General features: G+C 36.1%; 1 long non-coding RNA gene across 1 annotated transcript; it reads left to right on the top strand.

Moving 5' to 3' along the window:
* Positions 1–12,611: 12,611 nt before the first annotated feature.
* On the top strand, positions 12,612–13,414 carry LOC110938395. Its single transcript, XR_002591358.1, has 2 exons — positions 12,612–12,650; positions 13,137–13,414. It is a non-coding gene; the product is annotated as an uncharacterized LOC110938395 (long non-coding RNA).
* The last annotated feature ends 4,681 nt before the right edge of the window (positions 13,415–18,095 follow it).

Here is an 18,095-nt window from a genome sequence, read left to right as displayed (position 1 = left end):
ATACATACAAACAATCCAATACATGTATAATGTTATAGGAGTAATGCATCGCCCGTGAACGAGAGGTCATGTTAAGTTTATTCATTCTTTATACTTGCGGTAATCAGAGGGTTGACTTGTAAATCCTAGCGCTATAGGAGTAACGCACACCGCCCGTGAACGAGAGGTCATGTTAAGTTTATTCATTCTTTATACTTGCGGTAATCAAAGGGTTGACTTGTAAATCGCATGCCAGTTTATACGTTAATCTTGATAACTAGGTTTGCCCATGGGGATTGTTCATTTTTATACTTATATGCTAGTACACCAAACTTGTATACTCACCAATACTTTTGTATTGAACTACGCTTTAAAACATGTTGCAGGTCTATGATGATGTTGATGATGCACGGAACTTAGTAGGATGCCTAGAAACGCATTTTAAACTTTAAATATTTGTTGTGTAATTCGTTTTATTTCAACTTGTTGTATTCTATGCCAAACTATGAAATTGATTCTTTTAGCAATGAAATGAAATTTATTATTTAAATACTTGTCACAATGTAGTGTTATGAGTAATGAGCAATCTCGTTTTCGTCTCACTCCGATGTTTTCGCCATCGGTTGGGGTGTGACAGATTGGTATCAGAGCCATAACTATAGGGAATCAGGAAAATTGTCATGCTTTTTGACCTAGTCTATAGTTAAGCACCATACGCGACCATACTTGATTTATGTGCTAATTTCTTGAAACATATTTTATGTGCTAGATTCTTAAAATGCCTTTTATGTGCTCATACTTGTTTTAGTATTCCAAAACGTACGCCTTTCCTAAGGCATTTTACACGATCATGTTAAACTAAAAAAAATTCGCGTTATACAAACGAGACGACTTCACCAAAATAGGCGTGAAACCCACAATTTGGTGAACGACTCTCAATCCACTTACTCTTTTTTACAAAAATTCACCACCAAGTTAGGAGTGAAATCCTCACCTTGATGGAGAACTTCCATTACAAAAATTCACCACCAATGAGTCGGAATTAACTTTCTTGACCTGACGAGTACCAACCACACTTATGGCACGACGTTGTCAAGTTAGGGGTAAACCCCCATCTTATCAACTAGTCCCACTCCTTGATTTTCAAAAATCCTGCCAAGTCTCGAATTTTCGATTGATATGGAACATGTAGTAATCGGAAAGGTGAATACCGTTAACCGAAATTTCGGCGAGAGTATTCCACCTATTAAGCCAAAGCATGCTTCCCAAACTCAAAAGAACCTTCGACCTCTTTGGTTTAGTCAAAAGTTCCGTTTTGGAACAATCCAAGTTTTAATCAAATCTCCATTTTACTAGTATTAATTTCATGCTTAATGCAATACAAAGTTTTCCTTTTTAAAATTCAAATTATTTTCACAATGATTACACACACATCATACTAAATCTTTATATACACTTATACGTTATTCACATGCATGATTTCAAAAACGTCAACAACAAGATTTACATTACGCGTAATCCCAAAATGGAGGCATATCATCAAGCTAGGAGTGATTTCCTTATCTTGACGATTAGCTCCGCTCCTTCTCTTCTCAAAAAAAAAAAAAAAAAAAACCGACATCACGAACGGGTTAGGGGTGATTCCCTTATCTTCGTGATCGTTACCAAACATTCTATTAAAGAGACTTTATTATGCCAACCACACGATCAAGTTTTATACCTAAATCGTTTATCATTTTGTCAAAATCCCTACTTAGGCAAAATTTCAAAATTCATTGTTTTACCGAAACGTATTTCTTACCCTACGATCTATTTTACATAAATCCCATACACGACATTCTTAATCATACCTTAAACATTTTATTACCCGTTTTTCAAATGCTACCTATGAACTTAATCGGTCTAATGAATCTCTTGCCCACGAACTTCACACTCTACTAATCACTAAAACACACTCACATTATATTTTTATACAAAATACATTTGTTCGCAATCGGAAACCAAACCAACTTTTCTCACATACTTATAAAGTCTTATAGATGTTATGAGATCATTTTGCTAAACTCTTTTCAAAACCAATAAATCATTTTGCTAAAACTTTTTTTTTTTTAAAATCAATAAACCATTTTGCTAAAACTTTTTTCAAAATCACTAACTGCATTTTGCTAAAATTCTTTTCAAAGACCAAAGTTTTCACGAAAACTCTCGAATCACAACCTTTCTCATTTTAATACAAGATCCTTTAAACAATGCAAACATACTGTTTTCAAAAACCTTTTCAGACATCGCTCGATACACCATTCCAATTCCAAACACGTGGGCAAGGAAACTTCATAGGAACCGACAATCATCGACTTACGTAAATCTTTTTTGAAACAAGAGTAGCATTTCCCTTTCTTTTTTTCTCACAAAACACATCCCGCATAGCAATCAGATACTATATATTCTTTTGACATTGACAAACTTGATTCTCCATTTCCGTCAAACTCAATTTGTTTTGATTCAATAAACGCAATGATTTATTCAAACAACTGTACATGCATATCAACGTACACGTTTTAGTCAATATTTCATGACAATCTCGCGCATATCTTTCGTTTTTACATACTCAAAATTCTCGATCATTTTATATGTTTACATACGTCGCGTTTCAACTTATATTATACACGCAATCGTTACCATTCATGCTTATACTTATACTCATACCACTCATATTCATACTTATACTCATACTCATACATTCATACCTATACGTGAGCATAACCCTAGTGGTTCACTTACGTTGGTCTCATACATACTTAAACATAATCATGCATACGTACTACATTCTTATATGCACACATTTTTTCAAAGTTAATGTATACCCTGACTCATACACAACTAGTACAAACTATGCGGATCATGCGACAACGAATATAATCGCGGGTGCACACGGGATTATAGTGGTAGGTGCATGAAAATCATAGGGTGTCCTGCTGTGTATGGTAAGACACGAAACGTAACATGACACCGATTAACAAAATGGACGTAACATGGTTAAAACATGGTGGATATGTCGCTGATACTTCCTATATATAAGTGTTTTCACCATATTACCAAACTTTCGTAAAACGTGCCATGAGAAATTCGGTGTTTTACAGACCTTGTTTAAATATGATTACACAAAACTACCCACAAACACATTGCTAAACGCACGATATTCGATTATCCATGACGAGACCTCATCCTCAACACTTCATATTCGCATTATATCCAAATGATCATACCATTCCTATCCTTTGCTTTCATCTACTAGATCGTTCGTTCACTCTCATACCTTTATTATTCCCAGTTATTCTTGGACTTTTTGTATAAACCTTATTTACACTCAAATCAGTTTAAACATTCAATCCCTAAAATACCTCTTTACTTCTAAAACTCTCTTCCATTCTTTATTTACGCGCAAACTTATTTAGTCAGCCCGATTACCATTAAAACTTTTTGTTAAATACATATCCTCCCCATTTCTCACCAATAAACACTTTTCTACAACCATGTGATTTTCCTGATGCTCCTTAAAACCAATAAAACCTTCTTACGACCTACGAAGTAGGCCACACGTTTCATCAAAATACATCCCACTTTATGCGAAAACTTTTCATCTTAGATAACTCTTTTAAAATACAATCCCATCGAATGATTTAAACTTAATCAAACTCACTATGCCTATACACACATACACGATTTACTTACGATTAGTGCCTCAATTCACCTTAGTCAAACGAACTACTCGTTCCTCAAAATTTCATACATTTTCAACACACACCTCAAAACTTCAAAATCTCGATTTTAGTCGAAATGCTTTCTCCAAGGTCTTCCTCTTGAATAAATTTCGGGACGAAATTTCCTAAAGGATGGGAGACTGTAATGCCTCGCTTTTGAAACCTTCCATATTTAGAAAGATTATTTATATCCCTATTTTTGGAAACTTATATCCTATCGTATTCGTATTTCACTTCCAGCTTCGTAATTCGAAACGTTGATCGTAATAAAACTTGAGCATTTTATACGGACTATACCTTGATAATTCGTACTTGTTTTACATTCGACTTATTCACATACTTGATACTTGCTCATCAATCTCGTAAACACATACTTATTTCACAAACAAATACGTGTTTTAGGACTCTTTATGAATTCAAATACTTATTTATACCTTCACTTTACTTGAGTTACACTTATATACAGGATTTTTACTTAATTTTATGTAAATAATACAAGTTATAGCATAAAATAACGAACAATACAAGTGCAAGGACTAAAAATAAAAATTTTCATCTCCCCAACCACTTTTTTTAATGTCCTAACCTCCAACCAACTCATTTAATACCCCTCCTAACTCCCAACCACCTTCATTTAAACCCCAACCACCTTCATTTAAACCTCAACCACTTAACCCTCTTATAAATAGCAACTCTAACACCTCCAAACACTTGCACCAACTCCAAATTACTTCCAAACTCTCTCAAATCTCCAAGATTTTCAACTTTGGGCAAAAAGTTCAAGAACAAAAATTGGTAACTTTGGTATTCCAACAACTCAAGACTCGTCAAACTCCCTAAGTGGAAATTTCTTCGCAAACCGTGAGTATACTCGACGCGGTTTTTACCGTTTTACACTTTTTGGGTGCAACATGTTTATATATACAAAAATAGACTCAACATACATACTTTTATGCAATCATACATACATACATACAAACAATCCAATACATGCTTACTATTATGTTATGCTTGAGTCGTGTTTTCTGGGTGATTCTTATGTGATGAACTTGTCATTAACTTCGTACGAGCCTTCACTTAACATGTATAACGCTATAGGAGTAACGCACCGCCCGTGAACGAGCGGTCATGTTAAGTTTATTCATTCTTTATACTTGCGGTAATCAGAGGGTTGACTTGTAAATCGCATGCCAGTTTATACGTTAATCTTGATAACTAGGTTTGCCATGTGGATTGTTCATTTTTATACTTATATGTTAGTACACCAAACTTGTATACTCGCCAATACTTTTATATTGAACTACGCTTTAAAACATGTTGCAGGTCTATGATGACGTTGATGATGCACGGAACTTAGTACGATGCCTAGAAACACATTTTAAACTTTAAATATTTGTTGTAATGTAATTCGTTTTATTTCAACTTGTTGTATTCTATTCCAAACTATGAAATTGATTCTTTTAGCAATGAAATGAAATTTATTATTTAAATGCTTGTCACAATGTAGTGTTATGAGTAATGAGCAATCTCGTTTTCAGCTCACTCCGATTTTTCCGCCATCGATTGGGGTGTGACAGTAACGGATGGTACCGCACCCTTCTGTCAATTCTATGTTAATGGACGATATTACAGACGGGGCTTTCTTCTTGTGGATGGTATCTACCTATCATGGTCTGTTTTTGTGAAAGCTCCTTCGTTTCCTGTCGAGGCTAAAGAAAAGGCGTTCAAAAAGTTGCAAGAATCGGCAAGAAAAGATGTTGAGATGACTTTTGGTGTTTTAAAGGGTATATGGGACATTCTAAGCCGACCGGTTCGTGTGATGAATAAGAAATCAATACATAGCATAGTATATGCATGTATCATATTGCACAATATGTTAATCAAACAAGACAGACGTGCAATTACTTAAACTGTTAAAATTATATAAAATTACATTTTTGTCCTCCTTATATGTATTATAGTCCTGTATAGATATATATATGAACATTCAACTCTTACACCCTATATATCTATTCCTAAGTCTATATAGGGCTGTAAACGAACCGAACGAACACGAACAAGGCCTTGTTCGTGTTCGTTCGTTAAGGAAATAGATGTGTTCACGAACGGTTCATGAACACTTACCGAACGAGATTTTATGTTCGTGTTCGTTCATTAAGGAAATGAGCGTGTTCGCGAACTGTTCACGAACACAAACGAACACAAATAAATTCGGCGAATGCGACGAAGGATAAAGATATAAGATAGATGGCCTAGAGAGTAGCACTCGAACTTGAATCCCTTATTGTGGAACGGAGGTCGATCGTATTCACCGATGTAAATAATGAGAAATGAAAGGGAAATGATGCATAAAAAAAGGTGAAAGTGGGTTTCCTAGTTTAATTGTTAGGGTAATAAAATAAATAAAAATTTAATAATATAAAAATACAAGTAAAATATAAGAAAGTACAAAGATCTTCAATTAAAACACAAACATACAAACATAAACAAACACAAATCAACGAATGTTCACGAACACGTTCACGAACACCTTACCGAACGTTCACGAACACAATCGAACGAACAAGGCCTCTGTTCATGTTCGTTCATTTAACTAATCGAACGAAACTTCTTGTTCATGTTCGTTCGTTTATTAGACGAACGAACATAAACGAACTTCCCGCCGAACAGTTCACGAACTGTTCGCTGAACGTTCAGTTCGTTTACAGCCCTAAGTCTATACTAATATTTTTTATGGGAGTAGAACACTTAACCACTTAGAATAAACCATATTTTCTACACACATTGATACTGATATGTTACAACACCTTTGGTGTGTGTGTCTGTGTGTGTAACTTGTGTGTTAAACCAAAATTATTTTGTTTTTAAATTTATTAGAAAGAAAATATAGTTATTTAATTGTGTTCTTTTAGTACTTTGTATTTTTATCTAGATTTATCCCTAGTTATACAAACAAACAAATATACCCTTAAGGTCTCATCGGTAGGACAAAGTATGGGGAGAGTGAGAGTGAGACGATGAAGGGAGTTACCTTTATCTAGAAAATAGATAGATAATGAGATACCGACTCAAAAATTGTCGCCTCTAAACCATGGAGATATTATTCTACACTCCACTCTAATGGAAATTGGCATATTAGATTTCACAATGTTTTCATTGTTTTTCACGTTGGGTTGGATTGGGGTTTGGGGGGGGGGGGGGGGGAGGGTGGGATTTCTACACTAGAATTTTTAGGGTACTTTTAAAATGTAATGTTTGTTTTCTTATTATAGGGGTGTCATTTGCAAGCTGATAGTTAAGTTTGTGAAACTAAACCCTAGTTTAGACCCTCATGACCACCATGATCCTTCACGTCAGTGTCATGTCTCCCACATCTAATCCACAATCCAAAACCACTACCCTAACGGTGTGGTCATGACCCAAACCTCTATCCTCTTATTTATTTTAATTTATCTTTTTCTAATTAAAAAAGAAATGATTACTTGAAAAAAGGAAATGAGGGTCATGGTTGTCATGGTTTAATCCATGCAAACTATGGTGGATTAGGGAAAGAGGTGGTATAGCATTCCATTCATGTTCCTATATGATGAATCATGTTCCAACCATGACCCTCACACCCTTTAACCTAAAGCATGATGACTGGGTACATTCCTCATTGTTTCCATTATTTTCCACATTTGGAGGCATGGTTCAACTCCCTACTAAAATTTAAACGGTAATTTTATTTTTTAAATAATAATAATCTTATGTTTTAATAATTTCTAATTAGAAATTAAAAAAATGTAACTAAAGTAATTGATTTACATTGATAGTTAAAAACCTTACATAATAATAATTGGAAGTAACATACTTATTATTTTGTTACGGTGTTAAAATAACTTAATAATTACTCTAGTTCGAATATGAAACTATGCTACGTGTAGTTCGAATATGAAACTATATACTTATGTGTGGGGAAAGAGAGAGAGAGAGAGAGATGGGTATGTATTTTGTGGGGAAGTAGTGTATTATTGTGCTAAATTCATAGTTGCAAAAGTCGCTAGGCGCTTCCTAGTCGGTCGACCGGGGAGTTGAGAGTACTCGGTCTAGGCGGAGAGTACTCGGGGAGTACTCGGACATGTTAAATTATAAAGAAATTACTTTTTGAAGATTAAATATATGTCAAATAACATAAATTTACTAATATTTATAACAAAATACGTGAAAATGATATTTATTCTTTAATATGATAGGCATAGAAATAATGTTTTATTATTATTTAAGTCAAACTAGGCGTGAGTTGACCTACTAGATCCAATTCTGGCCGAGATTGACCGCTTTTGGCCGACTCCGAGTAATTAGGCGGAGTCGAATAAAGTCGCCTCGGCAGCCTACCTTGTAGCGACTACTCGGGGAGTACTCAGCCTTGGAAACCTTGTTTTACAACCATGGCTAAATTACATAAAACGTCCTTTAAGTTTCACCAATCTTGCTGGTTTCAGCCTTAATCTTTAAAAGTTGTCAAAACCATCATTTAAGATTAATTTTGTTGTCGGTTTCATCTTTTATCACTAACCCAGTTACTAATCCATGTTAAATGGCCTCACATGCATAACATGTGAGCGTAAAACTATCTTTTCATGCCTGTTATGTTATTAATAGAATAACAAAACCCCTCACACACACATACACACAGATAGATACAAACAATCTCCACAGAATAATCAAATTCAATCTCCACAGAATAATCAAATTCAAACCAAAAGCACAACAGATAATAAGCAATTACATCAATCAAAGCGATCGAATCCGAATCGAACTCAACAATCAGAGCAACAAAACAAACAATCTCCACACAACAAACAAATTCAACTTGAAAACACAACAAATAACACCTCGAATCACACACACAACTAAAATACAACAATCGATCTAAAATATCTAGGTAACAACAACACAAAACACACACCTGTCGTTGCAAAGGTGCGGCAGCGGTTGGAGCACCGTCGGAGGCGGATGACGGAGGAGGTACGACGGAGGAAGCGGCGGAGTATCGTAGAGGTCTAAGAGCTCTTGAACTTGACCGATGAGCTGCCTCAACATAGCCAGCTCCTGTTCTACAAACAACATTTACATATTAACTGCTGCTTCTACTTTTTCTTCATCATAATCATCCATCCGCAATCATCATATTGCCCCACTCTCACACCTTTCTCTCTCTAGAATACACACACTTTTATAATACAACACGACTCGGTCTTCATAACCCGGTAAACAACAAACCCATTTCGAATTCTTTAACTCTTTAAAATCTTTCGAAACAGGGGATTCCGAAACAAAGTGAGTTTCCAAACAGCCTAAACTCAACTTATGTTCGCCCACGTGTTGATAACAGAGTCCGGAGACAACACAGGGGAAGCAAGGGATTGATCTAGGGTTTTGAAATTGTCGGTGGCAAATTAATAGGGTGGGTGGTGGATTAAAGGGGTGGGTAGAGACATGGTTCGAGAAACAAGGGTGTTGTGATGGTGGTGGTGAATAATGGTGGGGATGAGCGAGAAGTAGAGAAGCCCATTTGAGTTGGTGGAAGTGAAATTGGAGTTGTGGGTGTTGTGATTTGGGGTTGCTTGGTTGTTGTGTGTGTTAATTTTGGAGTTGATGAGAGAGTTTTGTAGGGTTGAAGCTCTGGTGGTTTGATTGGAGGTTGAAGATGAAGAAAGTCGAGAGAGAGATTGGGAAATTATTAATGAAGGTTTTGGGAATTTATGTGACAACTGTCAAAAATCCAGGTATCCGTACAATTTAATTAACCATGATTAGTGCTTAATGACTGTGCTGAATTACAAATAACTGCATTCTGATTACTACCTTATACATACATGTGCATCACATATTGCATATTGTCACATCATTATTACATGCAAACCATATTGACATAAACGATGCACAAAGCACAGTTAGCACAGTTAGCGGATAACTCAGAAAAATGCTGACAGAACTCAGCACATAAACAGACAGTGTTTTGAGACCCAGTATGGGGCAGAGACTAAGTACTACACTAGTATGGTGTGTAGGGAAGTAAGGACCACAAAATTGCATTTTTAAGTGATAGTTTGAGTGCCGGAAAGTGCCTAAAACTCACCCAAAGTGCTGAATTCAGCATAATTCAGCAAAAATAAGCTTTTTAACAAGCTAGTAACATGCAAAAATATGGCTAAATGGTCCTGAATGCTTCCTAAGTGTCGGGAATTAAAAGTGTCACAAAAGGATACATAAAGAACACTAAACGGTATAGTTTGACACTTTAAAGAAACCGGTATCTAACCGAACAACCGGACACTACCCGAAACACCAAAATTACACTAGAAGCATTGTTTTAATATTTCTGAGCTAGTTATGATCCCCGAACACCCTAACACACTATATAACACACAATATGCATAAACACTAAACATCACACTTAGAATCTAACTAATATCCTTAACTATCCATCACAACCCAACCAATACCCCCCCCCCCCCCCCGTTGTGTGGACGGTCACCAAGGTGGCCCCACACCTTGATTTCATTTGATTCACCTTGATTTGTTAGAGATCTTGACTTGTACTTTGGAAGCACATTACACATTGGTTAATACTCTAAAGTTGGATTATAAAGGAACATAGAGGATTAAGATGTCATTATCTTTCACACACAACACACACACTCTCCTCCCTCCCTTGCTCCCACTCACGGCCAAAACCAAACACCCACACCACCACCACTTTCATCCAATCTTCATCCATTTCAAGGTAATCACAAGGTGTTAGAAGCTAAGTTAAGAAGTTTAGAGCTTGTGGATCTTCAAGGACCTCTTCCATTTGCTTTTATCCATCACATTTACCATCTTCATCTTCTTGTGTTCTTCCCTAGCCCTTGTGCTAGTAGTAAGCTTCTTGTCACTTGAATTTACTTCTCATTTAGTTGATTAAAAGATGATATGTGATGATAATCATAAAGAACCCTAATGAACAAGAAGATGAACCTATAACATAAGCTTAATAACATAAGAATACATCTTGTTTAGTGTTGTTTTGCTTCTTGATGATTGATTGTTTGTGCTTATGATGTGAGACATCATATGAAACTTACTAGATTGTGATTAAACACATGATCTAGTAAGTTACGATGATGATCTTGTGAAAGATCAAGATGATCATACCTTATGTAGACATGAACTTGAATAATAAAATTATTTTCATATGTGATGATGATTTAAACACAATACAAGTCTTGTAAGAGGATGATTTCCAAGATAGTTTTCTCAAGAAACTAAGTTAAGTAACAAGATTTATATAAGCTTGGTTCTTACATAAACCAAACTTGTTTTTAATGGTTAAACAAGTGTAGAAACACTTGTGTAACAAAAAGATTACATAAAGAAGCATTTTTAGAAAATGTGTTTGGAAGTTGTAAACACCCAACTTCTTTAAAAATGAAGTTTTTAAAGAAGTATATATATTTTTAAGGGTAACAAGGCTTACTTAACAACATAGTAAGTTACTACAAGTTTTTGTAAAAGTTCAAGTTCATGTTATTATATAAATTGCACGGTTTTGGCACTAGGTAAGTGTTGATTGAATTGTTGATTGTTTGAGATGATTTTAAAAAGAAAATGATATGCTTTGAAAGCATGGACACCTCCATTTTTAGGGGAAACTATGACAAAATTTTTTAAAAATATAAACACTTAGAAAGATATTTTCAAATAAATATTTACAAGTGTATTTTAACCATGAGTTTTCAATATAAACTTTGCCATAATTTTTGTTGCCAAAAATACAAATATTGGAGGTTGATTTTTATAAATAAAAGTGACTAGATATATATATATATATATATATATATATATATATATATATATATATATATATATATTTAGAAGACACATGTGTGTGAATACTTGTATACTTTGTGTATTAGTTATATTATTTTAGGGTTAAAATAATATAACATAACAAAATACCAAGAAATTACAATCCAAAATATTTCCAAAAATCTCAAGGAATAAATACACAAGTTACACACAAATATTGGGAAAACGAACGAAGGAATGTAACTTACAAAATATTTCGGAAAATACCTTTATAAATACATTTTTGGTAAATATTATATTGGACACAAGAAATGAAAATATGATTTTTATGAATATCACAAAGTTATATTATATTTTTGACAAGAGGGAAATATATATTTTGGCGATTAAAAATATATATGTTATCTTGGAATTACTAGGAAATATAATATTTTTGGGAAAAATATATATTTTCTTGAATAAACTTGAAACCCATTATTTTTGGACAAGATAAGTTTATAAATATTTTCTAAGTGAGACTTGAAAATATATTATTTTGGAACTACAAATATTATTGCCAAAAGGAAAAATTATAAATAATTTTTCTAAGTAATAACTCTAAAATAGATATATATTGGGAAATATATATTAGTAGACTTTTATTAGAAATAATATTCCGGAAAGTTTACCACAAAATTTAGTATAAGAATACTTAACTATTACAAGAAGATACGTATCCTCGTACGTATAAATCCACACCGGAATACGACGCCAATACATGGCGAAAATATTCGAATACACATGTATGAGATACCCCCGTCCTTGGGAAGGAAATACGAGTATAAATACTTGAGAAGTATTATTACAAAATATTGTTTAACAATTATTCCAAAATTAAATATAATTTAAAGTTGAAATATTTATTATTTTAACAAGTAATTATAACTTGGAATAATATTGAAGACATAAAAGAAACGTAACTCGAAAACGTTAATTCTAAGACAAGGCACGACCCGTCCGTCTAATAGACGTTAGTACATTGTAGGTAGTCGTGTTTGCTGAAGGAAAGTGAGTTATGAGTACTGAAGACGCAAGACAGTGAGTTCATGTCCCCCTTTTCTTTAAACTGTTTTGTCTATTAACTTCGGGGGTGAAATACATGTTACAAAAATGATTACATACAATTACAATTGGTATGGTTGGCCTAGGAAAGTACAGTAGATGATGTGAATGGGTAGGCGGATACTTAAGACCATTAATCCTCGTATAAGGACCGAGGGGCATGAGTGATAGATTTATTTGGGTGTAGCGAGCCCACACCCATGAGGACCAGGGTGGCCCATAGGGTGACTATGTCTTACAGCCGGAAGCCCGGTACAAATTTGCTAGGTTTGAGCCTTCCTACGCCGTCACACATATCAGTGGCCTTGCAAACCATTGGTGATATGTTTTCTTGTTTGCTTTCATACCGGGATTTACAAACATACATACATACACTGTTTACAAAGGTTTTATACATACATACACACAAACACATGAACTCGGTCAACTTTTGTTGATGTTTTCAAATTACATGTATTTCAGGGAACTAAGTGGATCTGGCAGGTGTTTGCATGTTTTCAAGCTGCGTCATGAATAAAAGATGTCGTCCAAGGTCATTAGGGTTTAGGAGATGTATCTTAATCCTGGACAAGATACATGGTTCTAAACTCGGTTTTATCTAAGGTCTTTTGTCGAGTCTTAGTGAACTCCTTAAAACATGTGATGGTGTGTAATTTGAATTTGGTGTCGACGTTTCAGACAATTATGTTGTGTTATTTTCAAACTTAATTTATGGATGAACATCTAATGGTTTTATCATGTAGCGTTGTTATGATTGAATGCTATGGTATTAAGAAAGTCACACCATAATCACGCTTCCGCAAAAGTCAGGGTGTGACAGCTTGGTATCATAGCTTCGATCGTAGCGAACTAGGATTCTTTCTCGAGTCTAGACTACGATCATTAGGGCTCTCACGAAAATGTTTTCACAACATATTTTCAATGCATACATGAAACGCCCAGATCCAGGAAACAAACATTTTTACAAATAAAAGACACAAAACATATTTCAAGGTTATGGTTCAGTTTGAGAAACTGGGAAGTTTAGTCTGAGAGACTGGGTAGTTCAGTTTGAGAAGCTGGGAGGTTTAGTCTGAGAGGCTAGGTAGTTCAGTCTGAGAGGCTGGATGGGATAGTCTGGGAAGACTAGGATGAATACATGCATACATTGTTACTTAGTACATGCTTATTTGATGATTGTTGATATATGTGCATATGTTGTGATTGTTTTGTTACAGACACCATGTCCTCATCTGAGAGTGGGCTGTCAGATACTGTAGACCCCATGGCCATTGTTTCGGACGATGACATTGTCCCAGACCCTGAGATTTTTACCTCTGACACTGAGAGTAACGATGACGATGATTTCCAGCCTTTTGCATTACCTAACTTTGGCGACGATATACCGCATGCTGATGGTTTACCCGACGAGGATCTCTTTCTTGTTCCTACTCCAGACCAGGACCATCTCATCCTCGGACATCCCAATGATGAGCATGCCGTGGTTCCGATCCTCGCCCCTTTTCCTCTTGCGGCTTTTCCTCTCGAGGATTTTCCTTTTGATGCTTTGTCTGATGATGATGTCGATCTTTTCATTGAGGGTGATGGAGTTCCATTCGATGATGTCGTTGTTGTTCCACTTGTTGAGATTCCTATCATTGAGATTTCATCTGATCATTCTGGTTCGGATTCTTTTGAGTCTGTGTCATCCACTACTTTGCATGCACTGGGTTTGCAGCGTTACCCCACTGATTCTGATTCTGACACGACTATGTCTGCCGCACCTATTCCTCCATAGGACTTTGAGTTTGATGATGAGTTTGACCGTGGAGACGTTGGGCATTTCAAGAGAGAGTGCCCAAAGATCAACCAAGCTCAGGGAAGGGTTTTCAACATTGGAGCGAGGGAAGCTCACCAAGATCCGAACGTAGTCACTGGTACATTCCCTATCAACCAACGCGTTGCATCTGTACTGTTTGATACTGGTGCTGATTATAGCTTTGTATCCCTAGAATTTAAGAATATGCATGGGTTAGCTGCTAGTAAGCTAGATATTCCGTATTCGATAGAACTAGCTAACGGAAAGCTAGTAGAAGCGAATGAAGTCATTAGAGGTTGCGTGATAGAACTTGGGGAGCATGAGTTTACGCTTGATCTTCTGCCAATCGAGTTGGGAAGCTTCGACGTGGTAGTGGGAATGGATTGGTTGTCGAGCAACCGTGCAGAGATCGTATGTCACGAGAAGATCATTCGCATTCCGATGGCGAATGGAGAAACGATTGTAGTACATGGAGAGAAGCATGATACGCCCCTAAGGATCATCAGTTGTTTGAAAGCCCAAAGATGTTTGTAGAAAGGATGTGTTGCCTTCCTGGCACACGTTGTGGAAAGGAAGCCGCTGAGCCGAAGTTGGAAGATATCCCAGTTGTGAAGGAATATCCTGACGTCTTTCCCAAAGACTTGCCACGATTGCCACCGCAGCGACAAGTCGAATTCCATATTGACTTGGTTCCAGGCGCCGCGCCTGTAGCCAAGGCACCTTATCGACTCGCGCCATCCGAGATGCAAGAGTTGTCGACGCAACTTCAGGAATTATTAGATAAGGGATTTATCATACCAAGCTTCTCGCCTTGGGGAGCTCCAGTTTTGTTTGTCAAGAAGAAAGATGGTAGTTTTCGCATGTGCATCGACTACCGAGAGCTAAACAAGTTAACCATCAAGAATCGGTACCCCTTGCTAAGGATTGATGATCTGTTCAATCAACTACAAGGTTCGAGTTTCTACTCCAAGATCGATCTTCAATCAGGTTATCACCAGTTGAGAATCCAAGAAGAGAGCATACCAAAGACTGCCTTCAGGACTCGATATGGACACTACGAGTTCCTAGTAATGCCGTTTGGTCTGACGAACGTGCCAGCAGTGTTTATGGATTTGATGAATAGAGTCTGCAAGCCATATCTCGATAAATTTGTGATTGTGTTTATCGACGATATTTTGATTTATTCAAGGACGAAAGAAGAGCATGAACAACACTTAATAGCTGTTTTAGAGTTGCTTAAGAAGGAAAAATTGTACGCTAAGTTTTCAAAGTACGAGTTCTGGTTGCGTGAGGTCCAGTTCCTCGGTCACGTGGTAAACAAAAATGGGATTCACGTGGACCCCACAAAGATCGAGGCGATCAAGAACTGGGGAACTCCGAAGACGCCAACCGAAATCCGTCAGTTTCTAGGTTTAGTTGGTTATTATCGCAGATTCATTGAGGATTTTTCGAAAATCGCTCAACCGTTAACGTCCCTTACTCAGAAGGATAAAAAGCACGAATGGGGAGATAAACAAGAAGAAGCTTTTCAGTTGCTGAAGAACAAGCTTTGCGATGCACCCATCTTATCCCGACCCGAAGGCACTGATGACTTCGTGGTATATTGCGACGCCTCGCGTCAAGGTTTAGGATGTGTACTGATGCAGCGACAGAAGGTTGTAGCTTACGCTTCGCGCCAGCTAAAGGTTCATGAGAAGAACTACACCACGCATGATTTGGAATTAGGCGCAGTGGTGTTTGCATTAAAAAAATTGGCGACATTATTTGTATGGCACCCGATGCACGATCTTTACAGATCACAAGAGTTTACAGCACATATTCGATCAGAAGGAGCTTAATATGAGACAGAGACGATGGGTTGAGTTGTTGAACGATTATGATTGTGAGATCAAGTATCACCCATGGAAGGCGAATGTGGTAGCAGACGCCTTGAGTCGGAAAGAAAGAATCAAGCCCATAAGGGTTAGGACTTTGGAAATGATTATACAAACAGCCCTCTCGTGTAACACCCCAAAATATGCAATTTATGTGTGTTACTTAAAATGTCTAGTCATGTTATATTTAACCTAGTTAAGAATTTATACTAGTAACTTGATTAGAAGAAAGATTACATGACAAATACACTATCTAAGTAAGTAAAGGGACTAATCTTGTTAAAAAGGATGAAAGTTTTAATTAAAACAAATAAAAAGAAAATGGAAAAAACACAAACACACATTCTGGTGTGTTTGTGTGGATCGATCAGAGAAGAGGGCAAGGAGACAAACCCTAACCTCACATATTCTCAAAAATCAGAAGGAAATTAGGAGTTGTAATGGATGCATGAGCCCTAAATCGAATAATCTAAGCTTGTTCAACCCTTGGTAAGTAGGAATTACTGATTTGAATGATTTGTAGAAAGTGGGTTTTAACCCAAACATGAAATTATGTGGATATCTCATGTAATTGAGAGTTAGGGTTTCATGGTGGTCGAAATTATTGTTGATTTCAGATTTATTTGAATGATTTAAGTGTATGACCCAATAGTTGTGAAGAAATCATAAACATAATGCCTTCCATGTGTGACATTAGATGAAAATTGATACTTGACGTTGATTTGATATAGAGAAATTAGATGAGATAAGATAGGATGAAAGAAAGATATGAACTTGGTTGATTCTTGTTAGACTAGAAAGTGAACAAGTAGGATCATGCTTTGAACACTTGTTGTCACGACCCCCGACCCCATCCTGGCCGGAATCGGTGCCGTGAGCAGTCCAGTGGTACCGGTGATTATTTTGAAAAACATTGCAGCGGAAATTTCATCAGGACCGTGAGTTAGGAAAAATATCAGAGTTTAGAAACACCGGATTTTATTTAAAAAGATGGAATAAATTCCATGTTTTACAAAGATAGCTTTTAATAAAAACAATATTTCTTAATTTGAAAATAAGCCACTTCTTGAAGTCCTTCAGTGTCGGATCCAATCCTTACTCCAATCTATTGTAATTACCTGAAACACGTTTTAAAAAGATTTTGTCAGCGGGAAATACTGAGTGAGTTCATTCAGTTTTTAGGAAATGACCCATAGTTATAAATTACAGCATAAGAGCGATTACAATGGTTCATATCTTATTTTTATCTGGCTTTCTGTCACAATGGTGACAAGTCACAATGGTGACGATGGTCATACCACTATTAGGTCAATGAACTCTAATAGTGACGTTTCTCCCTAGTAGGTCAAGGAACCTAACTGGGAGAAATAGTAATGTGCACAATACCCCACTAACCAATAAATCAAGATATCCACGACTTAGTCCCTGTAATTATAACACTTTGAAAATAATTTGGAGTATTGTAAAACAGTTGATAAAAAGAGAATGACTCACTAATTATCATGCAGGATTGAGTTAACAAACTTCTTGATTCTACTTTTCCCGATAATTAAGCATGTACTTTATTATTCTGGATCTTCTGATGATTTAATAGTTTGTTTGATTGTAAGGGTGTAGTTGGGAGTGTTTTTGGGGGTTTAACAGAATGGAATATGTATTGGTGTAAAACCCAAATCAAACCTTAACAAATTTCACAAAAACCGGGTTAATGATCAATATAGCTTTTACGATAACTCATGAGATCAAATT

Source organism: Helianthus annuus, chromosome 5, assembly GCF_002127325.2.
Source record: "Helianthus annuus cultivar XRQ/B chromosome 5, HanXRQr2.0-SUNRISE, whole genome shotgun sequence".
NCBI classification, from domain to species: domain Eukaryota; kingdom Viridiplantae; phylum Streptophyta; class Magnoliopsida; order Asterales; family Asteraceae; genus Helianthus; species Helianthus annuus.
This window is presented reverse-complemented; position numbering and strand designations above follow the sequence as displayed.